We start from the raw sequence: 17,116 nt of genomic DNA on the forward strand, positions 1-17,116 counted from the left end.
TCTTAATACTAAGTGATACGTGCAGGAGTGGTGGTGGAGTTAGAGGTGTATGAATCTGCCAGTACACTTCATCTTCCTTTCGGGACCCATACATACATTTTTTTTTTTTTTACATTTCAGAAACCATATTGACTGTAAATGAAATTGTTCCAAAATAATTAAATGTCACTCCCTGAGCTCATCATCCTTGTTAATAGCTTCATAGTATATGACATAAAAACCTGTACCAGTGGAAGGAAAGACTTTTATTCAGTGAAGCTCTAATCTGTTATAAGGTTTAAAAAAAAAAAAATAAATAAAGAAGGATTTCTGCATCATTTGTCACCTCAACAAGGCTCTGAGAGGAACAAACAGTGGAGTGGATGCAATCAGCAGCTTGTTTTCTTGAATGGCAAAAACTAATTTCATTTCACCAAAGGCCATTGCACATTCTGGACGTGTGCACTTTGGACTTGATTTATCTCTGCATTCAAGTTTGATCAGCTTTAAGAAAAAAAAAGGCCACAAGAGAAGTGGATGCATGCAGGCTAAATCCTGGTAAATGCAAATGTTATTCAAAGCAAATGCAGCTGATCTGCAGTGAGCTTGAATTATTTATCATATCAAAGTTTATACAGTGGTACGAAGGCGATATTATTGACTTCTGTCCGGAGGTCAGTAGCAGCCAATACTATATGTAATGAATTCCCAGAAGTTGACATTTCAGGGAAACCTCCCCTTGAAGTAGCAATTATGCAGTGACAGCATGCACGCTTGCATTATTGAAAGTATGAAAGTAGCGTGCTGACAGAGTTCCCTCTTCGTCTCCATCACCAGATGGCTGACACAGATCCTCAGTTTGGAAATCACATCTTGACATTGAATACGAAGAAAGTGTTTGTCTGCTTTCTCCCCCACTACGCTTTCATCGTCCTTGCCTTCTGTTTTCTTGCTCCAAATGCCCAGGATTAAAATGGCAGGCTATTAAATAAATTAGACTTCCTCCACTGCGCTTGACACAGTCAGCCGCAAAGTGAGAGCCTCATTACATGGCCTGTTTTGGCGTTTTGTTTTCCAGCTTAACCTTAGCCTTCTCTGGGGCTTACTTAGTGTACTCTATGGGTGTCAGTTACGCCCCACAAAATGGTACGGTCTTGTCCCTGCGAGACACCTAAAGCTCACTGAGCCAGCCAGGCCGGTGCCACTCAGCATCTGCCTTCCCTGCAGCGAGGTCCCTCGCTTTCACTTCTCATAACTGTCTTCAGATGTAACTCTCGCCCATCTCAATCTCATCTGTCACAAGATCTCCTTTCATTTCGTGACGGTACAGCTGCACGGCCTCTAATGCCACAATGGCAACCAGACTTTTACGCAAGCGTGTGAGGGGACGACCTGTTAGTGCAGCAGGTATGTCCTCCCTCCCTGAATACGTCACAGAAAAGTACTGAGCGGAGCACAAGCATCGGGGGGGAAACACAGGAGGAAGGCGTCTGCTGCTAGGGCACAGCTCCCCAGCTACCTCAACAGTTTTCTGTTGGTAATTAGCAAGGAGCCATTGCACTTTTCTTGTGTGTGTGTATGGATAAATAAATGGAAACTTTGTCTAATGGCTCTCTGGAGTGCAAACACGGCATCTCCGGTGGCTTGTTATATTCTGCTTTCCGCTTCCTGTTCTTCAGGGTCTATTGGCAGTCCAGTCACTGAAGTACTGAAGAGGCAGAGAGCATTATAACTACACTTTTGCACATATCTGTCTCACAGTTGTCAAGGAAATGGTTGGCGAATGCTTCTAGTGTTCTTATTGTCCCAAACATTGATTAATAATGCATTCTTATTAAAGACAAAGCAATTTAGAAACATTATAATATGCTGTAATAATAATATTTAAGGAGATATTAAAAGGAACGGCAATTGCACATTCATCCTGGACTATTTTTAGCTGTGGACTGGCATTCAAAGATTATTGGCAGACAGCGAACCATAGTGCAGAGAAGGAGCTCATCAGAGCAGCTGAGGCTCACCGATTTATTTTAAGGATTTGTGCCCACTAAAAAAGACACCTGAAGACTTGTTGAGACCAAGAAAAATACATAAATCCAAATTTTAAACAGAAACTCAGGGAATCAAGACGTATTATGTTTTCTTCTACTGTTGCTTCTCCTAAATGAATATGCTAATGACACACAAATGCCACCAGAGCTTGATCATCAGGTTTATAAATATTTATTCAAGCACACTCATGATGTGTAAAAGCTCTGCGCCCTCAAAATGCCATTGTGTTGATTGACTTGAATTAAATGGATGCTCTTGGCACTGGCCAGAGCAAATTAAGAGGTAGATGCATTGTTTGTGCTCGTCGGCATTGGCAGAGCACCACTGATGAATAACTTAGCATGTCCACTCATCATGGACAGCCAATGCTTTTAAGGGTATCATGGCACGAGGCTCCTGCCGAATTAAAGGCCTCCAAAAGTTACTCAGTGCCACTGTATTATGTGTCCAGAGCCTTTAACAGCAATTGAGGTCAGAATCCTTTACTTGACCTTGTTGGCAAAGGGGATTTTTTATATGCTGTTCAATGCTACTCAGGAGGACATTTTGCAGGTTAATCACCACTGTTAGCTGAAGTGTGGTTAAACGGTATCATTTTCAGTCTCACAGCAAAATGGGTAATAGCTCTGTTGGCACACAGCACAGAATATATCACTTTCATAACAACCTCTGCTCGAAGTTTCAGGCCCATCTATCATTTGTTGCTCAAACGACAAGAAAGTTCAGCATTTCAGTGCATCTGAAGACTATGTCACCTCGTACGGTCTTGATAAATAATGTTTAACTGCCAGTAAATGAGCAATGCAACAAGGCTTACACTCCGACGGCCTCTTGATAGAAAGCCCCCCCCCCCATGAAATCCAGCAGTCGCCCAGTTTTTTAATCTACACAGTAGCCAGACCGAGCAATCTGGAAAAACAGGGGCTTTTTCAATGCAATAACATGGTTGGGGCAACCAACTAAAACTACAGTAATACTAGAAAACATATGCTTGAGTAATCAAAGACCACAAATGACCATGATTGCAGATTAAACCATGGGGATTACAGCATGGATTAAATCTGAATTTAACCCTGAAGAGATTACCTGCAACTAGTTTTTGACACAAGCAAAAATTGCTGCTTTTGAACATAAGATGATTTGGCTTTTGATTTAGGAGACAGTGTGGAAAGTATTTTATAAGAGAAGCTGATGCTTTTTCTGTGACAATCAGGACTGACTGCTTGAAATCACCACCTATTGGCCCCGAGTGATTTTGCATTCAAAAGCACATTCACATTGGCTTCATTTTTGATTGTGGATGACTTTGTCCAACTTTTCACGGTCTCATGTTTCGACTGACATGCACTCCCGGTGGCTATGTGATTCTATACTGATCATACGTCTGATTGCGTTTGAACCCTACCTTACCCAGGTAGAGTCCAAGCCACCTAGACCCAAAATAGGATGAAGCAAGGGTAAAGAATGAATGGATGGTTCAGGATGATACAGTGATTTCCCAAGCCTCCTCTCCAAATGAAAACAGTGAGCATTAACTATAAAAATGTTACTGTTATTATATTTTTTGTTGACCATAAGCAGAAATGCCAAAGAAACCATAAGGTTAAGAGAAAAAGTACGGGCCTCAAGTGGAGAAAAATAGCATCACACAAATGGCCCACATGCACAGACATAAAAAATTGAATTTGTCATATTTCCTTCAGTGGATATATGCCACTGAACAAACTCCCACACACTGTCTAACTTGCAGAAAACATTTATAAGACATCTTAATCTATGAGACATCTTAAATGGGAAGGGGTAATAAGCGTAGAGCCTGTAACATTTTCTGAAGATCAGAAAAATCGCTCTCAGCCAAAGCTTTACAATCTCCAGAACACATAAAATGAGTGGATCTGATATACTATTCATATATGTAATTACACTAACCATATCTCAGGAATATGCACATAAAATCCAAATGTTTAAGCTGTCAGTCTTGTTTAGTCAGTCCTTTGTTGTGAAGAAACATCTTCGTGAGGATCATTAGAGCACACCTCTGTGGGATAGTCTCAAGTGCTTCTGTGTATTGTGACGTTATACTCACCTATTTTAAGTCTTCTGTTGGGTTTTCCAACAAATGTAATCCCCCATGGACAGAGTATCACATAGATCATGTGTGCATGCACAAGTGTTGACATTATCAACGGGATCTTTTTTATCTTTTGTAAATGAGGATAGAAATGGTTTTGATGCGTTGCACACAACTCCAACAGCAGTAGTTGCCATGGGGATGTTGGAGAAAGTATATTTTCATTTCTTCACTGGCTTAATCCTTTCTGTTTAAAATTGGCACAGACCAGGTTATTGCACCCCCCCTCTGCCCCATTATATTCAAATAAAGGTGGATCTTTAAAAATTCAGAATTGGATTTTGAGATATGTCAATATCTTATAAAAAATGGAATGAGCCAAGTAATACACATACACAAGATCGTCTTTTTCTTTTCTCTCTGTTACTCCAAATGAGTCCTTTGGTTAGCCAAATAGTGTGCTTTATTAATCCAGAATGATTGAAAAGCTCAAAACCTTTTCATGAGGCCCTTTATTGGATGACAAGCTATGAATGGAGCCTTTATAAGACGAATCAGGTGGAAACGTGAAGCTAACAATGTGGAGTTTTTGTCAATATCCGTATGATACAGAATTGCAATGAAGGACAATTTCTCTACCAAAACCCACATTGGCAAGAAAAACATATAAACTAATAAACTAAATAAATAATTGGATATGAACTGTAAAAATAAATATACATATATATTTATATAATCTTAAACGTATAGAAAACAAACACTTGTGTATAATTATATATATATATATATATATATATATATATATATATATATATATATATATATATATATATATATATATATATATATATATATATATATATACATATATATATATATATATATATATATATATATATATAAAAAATATAAAATATTAATTTACACAAGTGTTTGTTTTCTATACGTTTAAGAAAGGTTCCCTTCAAAATACCTCATAATAACTTCCAGTTTGGTACACAGATAGTGCAGTCAGAACACCGATAAACATGTTCAAAAAATAAGTAACATGGAGGGTGAGGTATATAATATTGTTACAATTTTAATGCACCTGTTTTATTACAAAAGCACAAACAATTGTTTTTGTCTCAGTGCGTATACTGTACGTAAAATCTAGTTTATCATTGCAAGGTTAGGCTGTCCACCACGATATGTTGCAACCAGTTGGAATAAAACCTTAGCTGAGTCAAGGAGACTGCTACTCCAATATTGTAAATTACCATGATGAAGTCATGAAGGATTTGTCCTGTTGATGCCGTTGATGGATTGAAATACACTGAATTGGATTCTTAAAAGCCTAGGAGACATGGTAGTCAAAACAAGCAGGGATTTAATCATTTTGGAAACTTCAAAACACAACAATCTTCAAAAGGTGACTTGCCACAGTCAGAAAACATGCAACCAAACATGGTAAATGTGTGGATGTTCTGAAGTGGTTTAATCTTGGAAAACTTACACCGTGGTGTTCAGGAAGACGCTTTGGAAGGCGGATCATCCAAAAAAGACAGCTGTGCTATTTGATAATGTACTGCAGAGGACTAAGCTGCTCAGCAAGTTGTGATGAGGTGAAAGCCTCTTACAGGGTCGAGTATTTGCTCCATGTGCACTTTTCACCTGACGCAGCAGTTAAAGAGCCAAACATGCACCAGTTTGTACCACAAACATGAGCTACATTTACCAATCTGTGTCCCTCAAAGCCATAGCAGCTTTGTAGATGGTTGATTTTAAACCATCCGCAGGGAGTAAAGCAGCAGGGGATGAAAGACAGACCTCCTGTGGTTTTATTTGAATTTCCTTTTATTCATGTTCTGCTATCACAATAAATAAAAAAAAAACATGTGTATGTCTCTAATTTTTGGTTGTAACAGCTTGGAGAACTGCTTACATTATCTTACCACCCTTCAGCAGTTTTACTTCGAAAATATGTGCCCTTAGTTCTTGAGTGTGAAAAGCACACCACTGATCTTTTTTTTTTCATTCTGCTATTTTAAAGTGCTGAGTCACATGAAGTATTGGTATTGTTGCTCGCCGAGCGTGTAGTAAAATACGCCTCATCTTTCAAGAGTTCCTGCCCAGTGATGGAAATGCCGTGTCTAACATAAAGATAAAGCTGTAGTTGAGCTCCAAGGTGATTGTGAGCTAGAGATACCTCCGATGCCTGATATAGGAGAGAATATTTATCCTTATGACATTTTGTATATTACTGAAGCTTTTCGACTGCAAGCTATGTTTCAGAAAAGAGACAATGGATTTTTCAAAAGCACGTTTGTTTGTTTTGTTTTTTTTTTCACGTGAGTGGTTTGTACTCTTACTTAAGCCATGCAATGAACAAATGTTGGCATTGTTAGAAATCATACCTTACTACGCTAGTTCACCCGGATATTTCGAGGCAGTACAAGATTAATCTGTGAAGAGACTGAAAATGGGGTGCAAGTATGCTAGACAGCTAATTAGTTAACTGGGAGCAAATAAATAGGTAGATATGATCATGTAAGTTTATGAGGGAAGGTAGGGCAGCTGGTTATGGCTAATTCTGACTAGTTTGTGGGTTCACACCAGTGGGGTATAATGAAAGGTGAAATAAGTGGGTTAGCGATGTTTGTTGAGTCTAAAGCCAGGATTTCTGGCTTGACCATGTTTCCTGAACTCATACTGTAGTTTTAGAGTTTAATATTAAGTCATCTTCACAATCATCATCTTCACAATATCCAAACCCAGTACCCAGTACCCAGTACCCAGTACAAGTTCCTTACAAAGAAAACTTTTCCATTACGGTTTAAGCAATTTCTAGGTTATGTGTTGTGTTACTATGGGAAGCATGGAGGCAGAATATCACATGACCATCATGACTATTTCAAACTCAATAGACAAATGAAGTAATAAGATAAGAAATAAGTCAGTGGGCCTGTGGGTTGTTAGACCTATACCAGAGAATATTCATTCATTTTTTTCTCACTACTTTAATTGCGTTCAGATTCACAGGCAGAACTAGAGTAGGACACATACTGGAAACTTTATTAGAATCAGAATATTTGACCAGTGAATGTCAAGCATAAAAAATAACGGGACGGTGTTGGAGCAAGATACACATTTCATGTTGAAAGTTTCATAGCTTCTGGATGATGACACCTGGATCAACATTGTTTGACACCAAATAAACCTAATAATTTGGTCAACAAACACTTTTCTGTGGGTAGAAGTATTAAATGATGTGTGCCGTGCCAATTTTTATAGGAAGATGAAGTCTGAGCACTCAAATCACTCCAAGTCGGTTTGAGCACCAGCTGCAGAAAAGAGTGGAGCAAAACCAGACAAAACAAGTTTCCCAAACTCGTCATTCATTTATTTTTGTACTTTCACTTCGGTTTAACACTTAAAGACTTAAACCATGATTTTAATAAAATAATAAAGTTGTTTTTGTTCCCTCACTGTTAGATATTTCTGATGATGCGGATGTGAGTTAACTCCTTCTTGAGTTGTCTTTTTTGATCTTATACATGCTGGTTTAATGTTTTAAAAAAGTGTATCATGCACCCAATACAGGAAAATACAGTTATTTTCTCTGTGGCTTCCATGTTTTGACTGGATTGTGCATTTTGTCTATACTGCAGCTCTAGTGAGCTTTGCCATCGTAGTTGTGCATCACAGTTCACTACTTCTGTTAAAAGCTGATACCATAAGCCACAAAAATGATTATTACCCAGGGATCTTTACAAACACCAAGTGACTGCTCAACTCTAAGCATATTTACTGAATCTGCAAATACAAATATTGTATATAAAAACAATTAATGTATTATTTTTTTTTACAAAATTAAACCACAATAATGTTTCAGGCTTGTTAAGTTTAATGAGTGTGTTAGGAGGATGAGTTGAGTTTCTGAGATAACAGGTTTAAAACTGAGGCCGACTGACGCAATCAAGTAGCTGGTTGTGGTTCTATGATGAGGAGCTGTGGAGGGAGACGCTAGTAGATATGTGCTGAGTAGATAAAATGTTCATATGGAAAGATAGAGATCAAGAATTAAAATAGAAAGACAACAGAAGTCTATCATGGTACTGAGATAAAGGAGACCTCAGCCTTCTAGTCCTGGGATTAAATGAACACAATAGAGAGAGAGAAGCTTCTCTGATCCTTTCAGATGAAAAATTAAATCAGTAAAAGTTATTGTTGATAATGATTAGCTATCGGTTTATGTGAAAATTGCAGTCATGTGCAGACGCAGTAGCTGTCTCCACATTTACTAAGATCCCACATGGATGCATCTCTCTGCCTCATCCGGTGGTTCTTCAGGCTAACAATGATTTTAATAGACCATCAGCAATGTTCCCACATGTTCTGCCAGTGCCTTTTGTGCTAGTCTCAAGAAGTACTTTGCTGTGTTATGTGATTTCACATCTCATAAAATACAGCTTGAAGTAATCTTCAGAATCAGCTTCCAATAATGTCACTGGAAACTGGGAAGGAAGCAAGGACATCTGGCTGGGTGGTAATTAAGAAGTGACTCATCATGGCGGGTCCTCCGTTTGCTGCTGAGTTGACTTGTTCTTGCTGTTCTGCACTTTGCTCTTTCGCTAAAATACGTTGTTATTCAGCTCATGACATAATGTAAAGCTTTCCTCTTTTCCAGTTAAGGGAAAGATAGTGTGAAACAGTATAATTGCACAATATGCACATTTTCTTGAACACCTTTATTTAACCTTTCTTTAAGAGGCTTTGACAACAAAAGAGAATTGCCCTGTCTCTAACAGACCTCCTCTGAAGAACTACCAAGCTTTGTCTTGTTCTTCTTTCATTCTTTCTGCAAGCAGACTCAAAACTGTACTGAAACAAAGTGTTTTTCTTTAACCACTGAATAAGATGTGATGTGTCACTGACATTGTCAGACTTAAAGCTTCGGATTTTTGTCATGTAACAATGCCAGCGTGGAGATGTCCCTTACGATGCATCTCTTTGTGTTCAATCCTATTTGAAGCATCTTGAGCTTTGTTTCAGCTGTTTAAAACATCCACAAACGAGGTCCCTGGTAACTAAAATGTCATCAAAACATCATGAACACAAAGGAAATAATTTAAAAGTGGACATCTCAGTTTCTTGTTCTTTCACAAGCTGAAGGTGCAAATACAGCAGCTGCCCAGTTTTAGTGATGTTTTATTCAAAATTGAATGGAATAAATAGTAAGCTAATGTGTTGATCAATGAAAATGTAATTAAAAAAAAGTCTAGAGTGAAGGATTTAGTGACATCTACTGGAAAAGCTGAAGGTTGCAATCAATAGAATATTCTCCACAATCAAGGTCTTGTGGACGCCTGCAGTACAAAATCGTGGGCCTGTTATCGGAGGAGGTAATGTGACAGATTAATACCATCCCTGGGCTATATTATATTTGACAGATGAGTGTTGTTAAACGTTTATCTATATCTCAGAAAGAAAACAAATTAATGTTTTCAAAGTGATAGTACAGTCATTCTTCTATTACTTTAGGCTTTTGCTTTCCTTTATTTTTCACTCACATTTCTTCCTCAAACTCTCTGCAATACTGAATTCAACTTTGCAAAATGACAATACAATTACCCTAAATTTGTTATTGATGTACATGATGAAAGTAATTGGTTTAATATAGATTTGTCTGGTATTAATGTGTTTCTCCCTATTTGAATAAACAGCTATAGTGTCAAAATCCCCTCACCCATTCATCTGTATGTAGGTGCTGACAATGCGCATTGATCTGGTGCAGCTCCACTTGTAACACAATTGGTATTGATCAGCAGCCCAGACGGGCCAAGACAAATTGCGTCCAGACGTCACCCTAAGGTAACGAGTGCTTAGGACTTCAAGTACCAACACCTCTTTTCTCTGTCGGGCGGATTTTTAGCCGGGGCCTGGCAGACTGGCAGCCTGTCTTAAGTTTCCTTTTGACGGTCAACATTAATTGGAACTGGGCACTAATAACCGCAGTGTTAGGAGCTAAGATATGAAGAGAACTTTCTGCTGCACGGACTGCTGGAGATCTCCACCCGGCATGGTGTAATTCTGCACAGTTGAATAAGGTTTTGAGCTGAAAATGTATGAGATGAGGCAGGAGGCTGTGCGTGATTGTGTTTGCCCAAATTGATGCTTCCATGTTTCAGATTCACATAACTGAGAATCCACGTATGAAGTTCTTCAAGTAAACCTTCTGGGACATTATATTATCATTTTGCTCACCATGGTTACAATACAAGAATTGCTGTATATCAGAAAGGAGGTTCCTACTACCGAGGGTGAGAACAGGTATGATTCAGATAACTTTTTTTTACAGAGCCATGGTTGGCTGGAACTCTATACCAGTTCATGTTTTTCATGCAGGTAGCAAAGATTGGTTTAAGTTTCAGTTGAAACAATATCTTTTAAGATTTAATGAATGATGATTTGACATTTAGAAGGAACAGAGTGAAGGTTGAATAGAATTACAATTAGTGTAAACCCTATCACAATAAAGGTGAAAAGTGGTCAAAGAATTCTAAGATAAGGTCATTTCAGGCAGCTTTTGTTTATGAAGGTGTTTTATTTGATTTCATTTCTATGTATTTATGTCTGAGAATGATGGTGATTTAGTTATCCTCTGTGTTGATTGTGACAAAGGGAGTTGTGTCTGTTATTGTTTTGTTTGTCATGTATAATGTATATCTGTTATGTATTAAGTGTTCATTTGTGTGTTGTGTGCATGTCAGACCCCAGGAAGAATAGCTAATGCTGTTGCTAATGCTAATGGGGTTCCTAAATAAAACAAACAAAACAAACAAACACCAGGTACCTGACGCAATTCCCATCATTTCGACTTCTTCTTTCTGTATCCAAATTCAAAACAACAACAATAACAGCAGTGGGGCGGATGATGAACAGCCCAGTAGAAGTCGTTGTTTCTCGGCCCTGTAGTTCGCCTTTTTCCTGCTTTTGGCTCACCTTTTTGTAAATCTCGCTATCGCGGTACTTTCTACCGTCTACAAATGCCAAAATGTTCATATCTTTCATTACATTTATGAAGTGATTAGTCTCCTCCTGGTCTTTGCGTTTGTCAATGTTTATAAGAACTTCCTGGACTCAAAAGAGCAAGATTCCTTGCAAAAAGAGCATGCGCAGAAAACAAATTCATGTTCCTTTTTATGGGGATATCCCGTTTGGCGTGTACATGACCAAATTTTCAGGTTAGAAAAGGAGTAACCCAGTGGTCATATTCGGGTTTTTAAAAACCGTAATATGAGCAAATTCCGGTTATTCAAAGGGGTTATTGGTGTTTACATGGCCGTGCATTATTGCTAATACTCCGGTTAGAAAAGGGTTATTGACTGCATGTAAACGTAGTCAATGACTTATTTTCCAATGACTGTTCCATTGTTTGCACTCATCCAATCCAAAGCTTGTGTTGCATATTTAACCCAAAATATTTCTCCCGCAACCCAAAACTGTGTCTTTTCTTTCATCACATCCATCCTGTTCTGCACTGACTGGCGTCGAAACTCCAATAGAATATAATAATGTGATTAAGGTGAATACATTAACTCAATGTAACGAAGACTGGAATACTCAAAACATCAAAACTTGGTTTTTGTTTACTCCAAATGTTTCTTATCTAAGAAAATATCTATGGTTCAACTGTTTTATAACATGAATAGTAATAATTAATTTCATCCAGCCATCCAACCATCAATCTTCCTCCGATTTCTCTGAGGTCGGGTCGTGGGCAGTAGCCTAAGCAGGGTAGTCCAGACTTCCGTCAAAGCAACTGCAGTGATTTATTTTGGCTCAGGACATCCTTTAGTCCCTCTCTTCCACAAGTGAGTCTATCTGAGTTTTTCTTTCACTCTTCCAACACAAAAAGAGCACACCTCATTAGCATCTCTTCCCTTAGACTTCATTGAATTTTCTGTTAATAAAAGCTGATTAGCTCTGTGATGTTCAGTGCCTAACTAACATCTAGCACTTGATATAAAAAAAAAGTTTCTTGCACCCTCAGAAGATGAGGAAGACTGGGCACGGTGGCGCAGCTGGTAGTGCAGCTCCGTCACAGCAAGAAGGTCCTGGGTTCAATTCCCGCCGGGGACGCTGTGGGCGCTGAATGCGTGTTAAGTTCCCCCATGACTTCAGAACCCACACCCTGGGTGGGGTTGTAAAGGGCCTTTCTGTGTGGAGTTTGCATGTTCTCCCCGTGTTCCCTTGGGTAGCTAATGTTCTCTACCCTCACAAAAACATGCAGCAGTCCTGGGCTATACATGCCCCCTCTGGCCAACCGGGGCGCCAGATGGGGTGGGGAGGATCTGGCCGGAATAACGTTGCTACGTCGTGGTAGAGGGAGCAATGCCCAGGACTGATTTAGGTAGGAGCACTGGGTGAAAAAAAGGGAAAAATCTGGGATTCAAATATATATATAAAAAAAAAGAAGAGGAGGAATCTAGGTACCGATTCCGAACCTCAGCAGAAGACAGCTACCGAGAAATGGAGTATCTCAGGAATAAACAAAAGCATGACTTATCACGACAGGGGGATTGTAAGGAAATGACATCAAGATGAAGAAATTAAAAAGTGTGGAAAAAGCGAGGAACAATAGCTTGGGATCATTCAATAGATTTGACAAAGGCAGAGTTGTCAGGCTTCCCTTGTGTTTCATTATGCAGTTGTCGTTGGTCGCTCTGCTTGCAGGATTAGATTAAGTTGCCAAATACTGTTATAAAAACAAGGACATTTTCTCCGGGCTGTTTTGACAGAGTGTTTGTTCAGAGAATGTGAGGATGTGAACACACTTGATGTGGGTAAAAATACTGACGCTCCAACTGTATGAGAGAGGAGTCAGTAATGGCCCATGTATACTTTTTGATGTTTTTATCATAGAATAGAAAAGGGAGGCTGTGGCATACAGTATAATATTATCTTAATACCTCAGCCACTGCAAAACATTGCAGATATATCCAGACTAAATGTTGCATACCGTCTGAGACCTTACAATTAAAAATAGAGCATTGAGAAGGAATGTTCCTTGAAGATAGGAAAGACATTAGGCATACGGCTTGTTTTGCAGCACATTTCAAATGAATTATATGCAGGCTAATTGTGCCTGTCAGGATTAGTAGCCTACACTTTTTTTAGTTCAAATTTAAGCACTTTTAAAGTTCTTTCAAGATCCATTTTCAAACTTTGCCAACACTTTTCTCAAACTGTGTTTAATAACACATTTATACAAATACACATACTTAAAATCATTATTTAACTGTTTATGACAAAAAAAGAGAGCAGAAAAGATGAAATGGAAAATACATTTTAATGTTTTATGAAATGTGTCTGGAATTAGACTTTACTTGTCATCATCTCAAATTCTGACTTTCTGAGAAATCCAGTTTGACAGATTTCATATTCTCCTATAGCTTCAATGCATAATTACTCGGATAATTAGACGTGATCTGGAATCTGAATAAAAGGAGACACCAAGATAGGTCTCAACAACTGATGGGGCCAAGGCTGTCAGAAACAGATTCATGGCAGTCTGTCAGTTCAGCCTGGTAGCTTAAATGTGGTATTTAATAACAATATATCATGATTTTGTCATGATCCACAAGTAACTTTGAGAAACCTCATTGATAGAGCAACAACGCTCCTCCAATTAATAAAACATGCTAATGCTAACTAATGTGTTTTAATGTAGAAATGCCTGTTATAAAACTGTGCACTGATGGCTTTTTTTATAATTTTTTTTTCTTCACACAATTTGATTATTTCGCTCTATATACATAGATACATTTTTCTATGCTGATTTGGATGCAGTTCTGCTTCTTTGATTTCTGGCATTTCTTAACATTTGTATTAAGAATTGCCATGACAACGGCGGCAGCGGTTTAAGCTTTCCAAAAACCAGCTCATGACCAGAAAAATTCTGGCATGGAATAATAATAGAAAAGCAAAAGCAATAGGGAAGGATTTTTAACAGTTCTTTCTCCTTAATCATCATGGAGAGGGTGAGATCCCAGAGGACATACTGGTGTGAAAGAACTAGTCTGCATTCCCGATGTTGAACTGTTGGCTGTAAATCTCCACCCATGCTGTCTACACCTGCATTACCTGCAGATACTGCATGTGACATTGTCAGCACAGCTGTTGCTAGGCAACAAACACAACACTGCAGTGCATTCATGATTACCTCTGAAGATTTATACAAAGGCTCTCTCTGCTCCACATCCTACTCAATAATAGTTTGTAAAATTATGTTTACTTAATTTTCACTTATTTGTATGTAAGCAATTTATACTGCAACAAAATACTTTCTCTTTACAAATTAATAAAGTACTATTCAGTTCAATTCAACTGTCAATGTACATCACAATGAAGGCACACATAAGAAATATTTTCTGAATTTGTAGCTTTCTTTGCGTTTTGGTCTGAACATGGTCTGAGCGTTTTGGTCTATTTGAAGCTGAATATTCAGAACAATCAAAAATTAGATTTCCTTCACTTCTTTCTTCACTACTTGCTTTTTCATCTTCTTTTGCAAGCTGCATCATTTCTATTGTGTGTCTTTATTTCCTTGCCTCCTGCATGGTCCTTTAAAATCATCTTCACTCCTGAAGGTTCTCCTTCTCCCTTACTTTAATTTTTCCAGTCTTTCCAGCTTTAAATCAGGCCAGCCTTACCGTTCAAACATCTACTTTCAGAGGTTGGTTATTTTAGTTTTCTTTAACGCCTGCTCCATTTCTAATAGTCTTAAACTCAGTATCCTCTTTTTGCCTTCAGCTTTTCCCAATCTACACCTAGCTCTTTTCATCCTTCCTCAGAAGACACCTTTAATCCTTTCACTCTTCTGCTCTTCACTCTGCATTGTTTTTTCTTCCCTCTGAGCTCAGACTCTTGAAGGCAGACACTTTAGTTTCTTTTGTTTCTCTCAGCTTCTCATCTTCTCATCCTATCTCCTCTATTATCCAGTATTCATCATCATCTTATCTACATCACATATGCAATACTCTTTGCTCATCTGCTTCTATCTATTTCAACTGAGCTTATTCTTATGTCTCCAGAGCTCAGCGCCAGTTGGTTGTACTGCCTTTGCACAACTATTGATTTAATTTAATTACCTGCACAAATTGTACCTTTGTTACAACAGCAGGGAAACAGACAGCTCTTTCATCATTCAAGAGTTCATGTAAACATTTGCAATGCTGTAAAATAAAGATGTGTGGAAGGGAAGTGAATAATTACAGAAGCAAATGGTATCAATGATGTGTGATTAAAAGTTACAGGAATGTTCTTCTTCATTGTGTTAAAGAGATACATCCAGGCAGCAGTATAGTAATTAAGTTCAGCTTTCTTCTGTGGAGTTTGAAACAACATAATGATCAAGATAAGTCTGCTTCCTCTGCAGATACAATCATATTGTGTGGCAGAGCGCGTGACACCAGATAGTTCTAATCCTGCAGAGTGTCTCTGTGTTTGAACGATGTGTCATATATCTGCTGATGTGTCGCCTGCAGTGTGGAATGACTGTGATTTATACTTTACACTTAGCTCCTGCTGCTCACATTATGTGCGGTGTGAAACTATGAGCTCCCTCCGCGCCCACACAAATGTCACCAAGACAGATCTGTGTGTGACTATTGTAATTAGTTGTTAAAATGCCTACAAATCCTAATGAATACTTAAAAATACACATAAGCTTCCAAATGCCTCTGAAACAACATGTTTATCTTTTTAATGGTTGCTAATTATTTTGATTTTTTGTGGATGGTTATTATATCAGATTATTTTGACTCAAAGTGCAGAATTGTATTTCACACAATCACAGTTGTATTAAAGTGAAGAACACCTTCCTAAGTCAGCGTTCTCTTTATACTTTCACTGCTGTGTCACTCTCCATCTTAAGGTACGTTGATGTCACTCTTTGTTCTCGTGTACCAGCACACTCGGCTGTGATGAGTTTCTTAGGTTGGAAGCAGATGAAAGAAAGGATCAAAGTCAAAGTGCATCTCTGTGTTTCCTCTAATGAAGATGGCACTGTGAGTAAGAACCTGGGCATGGTAGGCTTTCTTATATATGTCTGTTCCTGAACATAGTATAACATGATACGTTTTACATGTATGTACCCTGCTCAAAAAGTTAAAGGAACACTATGAAAACACATCAGATCACAATGAATAAAAAAACTAAATAAAATCATGCCGGATCTCTTAACTGAAATGGACTGGGTAATATGTTAGGAATGAAAGGATCTCACGTTGCATGATAGAAATGAGACTCATCAACCTACAGAGGGCAGAATTCAAAGACACTCTGGAAACCAAAGTGAAAAACTGATGTGGCAGGCTTGTCCATTTTGCTGGAATTTAATTGTAGTAATTTAAAATGGCACTCAGTAGTTTGTATGGCCCCACATGCTTGTATGCATGGTGACAACATCTGGGCATGCTCCTTATGAGCCAATGAGATGGGGTCCTTAGAGATCTCCTCCTACGGTATCACAGTATCACTAAGCTCTAGATGGTCTAAGGTGCAACCTGGCTATGTTGTATGGACGAAACCTAATGTCCTAGAGGTTTTCTATTAGATTCAGGTGAGGCTAGTATGTGGGCCAGTCAATGGTATCACTTGTCACCATCAATTCTGGTGTTCTATGGCAAAAGGTAATTCAGCTTGGTGGTGCCGGGCAGTGAGCAAAAGGCACACTAAATGATGCTGGGCCCTCAGGCCACCCTCATGAAGTCTGTTTCTGACTGCTTGATCAGAGACATTCACACCAGTGGCCTGCCTGAGGTCATTGTGTAGGGCTCTGGCAATACTCATCCTATTCCTCCTTGTGCAAAAGAGCAGCTACTGGTACTGCCGATAGGTTAAGAACCTTCTACAGCCCTGTCCAGTTCTCTTATGGCCCTTTTGCACTAGTACCTCCTCGGCGCGGCGCGGCTCGGCTCGGCTCGGTGCGGCTCGTCCCGGCTCCCCCGGTTTTGTCCCCGTTTGTTT

This window comes from Cololabis saira, chromosome 4, assembly GCF_033807715.1.
Source record: "Cololabis saira isolate AMF1-May2022 chromosome 4, fColSai1.1, whole genome shotgun sequence".
Taxonomy (NCBI): Eukaryota; Metazoa; Chordata; class Actinopteri; order Beloniformes; family Belonidae; genus Cololabis; species Cololabis saira.